Source organism: Rhynchophorus ferrugineus, unplaced genomic scaffold (assembly GCF_030347505.1).
Source record: "Rhynchophorus ferrugineus isolate W39M unplaced genomic scaffold, kcgeb_rfMv2 rfM4, whole genome shotgun sequence".
In the NCBI taxonomy this organism is placed as follows: Eukaryota; Metazoa; Arthropoda; class Insecta; order Coleoptera; family Curculionidae; genus Rhynchophorus; species Rhynchophorus ferrugineus.
This window is the reverse complement of record NW_027472583.1, coordinates 57,014,092-57,015,867: the sequence shown is the minus strand read 5'-3', so window position 1 is coordinate 57,015,867 and position 1,776 is coordinate 57,014,092. Positions and strand designations below refer to the sequence as shown.

At 27.0% G+C, this 1,776-nt stretch overlaps 1 non-coding gene across 1 annotated transcript; it reads right to left on the bottom strand.

The window, feature by feature from the left end:
• Nucleotides 1-1,148: 1,148 nt before the first annotated feature.
• Nucleotides 1,149-1,289, bottom strand: LOC143196745 (U4 spliceosomal RNA). Its single transcript, XR_013005815.1, has one exon. It is a non-coding gene; the product is annotated as a U4 spliceosomal RNA (small nuclear RNA).
• Between the last annotated feature and the right edge of the window lie 487 nt (nucleotides 1,290-1,776).

Genomic DNA, 1,776 nt, shown 5'->3' with positions numbered 1-1,776 from the left:
TCAACAACATAAATACTTAAATTTTCTCTAAAAATTTCTTATATCAGTTATTTTTTTATATATGTAAAGGATGCCTCTTAAGTTATAATAAAATATTTTTTAAAAAGTTGATTCGACTTCGAAAATAAATAAGGAATAAGGGAAAGTGAAAAATAATCAAACTTAATTTTTTTAACACCAAAAAGGGTTTTAAAATAACCCAATGGGACCACCTCGGAAGTACGTTCTTTCGAATGAAAAAAGAATTTTGAAAATCGGTCCGCAGTTGACGGAGAAATCGGTGAACCTACACAAAAAAACTCCTTTTCTTGAAGTCGGTTAAAAATGAGTTCATTTATTTTTAATAATTTCATTTCATCAATTATTTATCACCATTCAATAATAAACTTAAGTATGTTAGGAGATGGCTTCTACCAGCTGTTACATAACACACAATCCACATTGGTACATACCAAATTTCATATAAATTTTATTATTCTAGAAAAACACTCATACATTATAATATTATACATTAACGTTAATTAATAAAATCAATTTACAAAAACTTTCATTTCAGTGTCAGCTTATGTACTAGACATATATTAATTAATAAATTAGACCGTAATTATTAAACTTCATGTATAAATTTATAAATTAAATCCTAAACTAATTAATACTAGTTAAATAATTAAAATAATACAATTAAAATAAATTAATAATGTTACAGAAACGCATATAAAAACAATTTTCGCTAAATTATAAATACCAAACGAAATTTGGTAATAATAGGTGTTATATGGATCCTTAAATAGTTTTGATACATTTAAAAGCAACATGAACTAGATAAAACATTTTTCGGTTCGGTACATTGTCAGTAAATTCTGGGAGATCAAGCGGTCTTCTAATAAGTTCAAAAAAATATTGAAAATGCTCATAAGATTTAAGAAATTATATCGCTAATCCAATACTCACAAGAATTGTATAGGAAATAATAACAAAGCTTAAAATGGGGATTATGAATGAATACTCTACAAAAATAATAACAAGATATAAAAATAGATCACATAAACAGAAAACATTTTTTATGCATACAGTGTGAATGCTTTTTAAAAATAAGAAGTAGGAATAAAAATGCTATAAAAAAAAATTAATATTAATTAGATTAAAAGCCTCCTCGGAGGCTAACAAAAATTGCCGTAGCGCACGGTATTTCACGTGCACATGGCGGGGTATTGGTTAAAGTTTTCAACTAGCAATAATCGCACCTCGGATAAACCTCATTGGTTACGATAATGCCACTGCGCAAAGCTGACGAAAGATACCTATTTTCGCCCGATTATATGGGGGATAGATATCTAGACAAGTAAGATTTTACCTATCGCGCCACCTAGTGTTAATTGGATTAACTACACACGAGATTTTTTATACTTAAGATTTATCGCAAACTAAATTCACTCATTCATTCATTCTAATATACATATAACGTAAAAGTACATGTTTTATATTCTATCTATTATCAGTCTCAGTTGTACTGTATATTTATTTGCATGGGATATTTGCCAATTACCCAATTTATATTCACGTACTCATATTTAAGAGAATATCAAAATGTAACTCAACAAATGAATGCAAATGTTTTCTTTATTAACTAACTTGATTATAAAAAAAGATAAAATATACGTCATATTACATATTACATTAAATGTGTCAAAATTACGTTTATTATTATTTTGCTAGTTTAAACAATCTCTAGCGAGTTGCCAGTGATTTCCCGTTTCCTTAATATAAATATTAGTG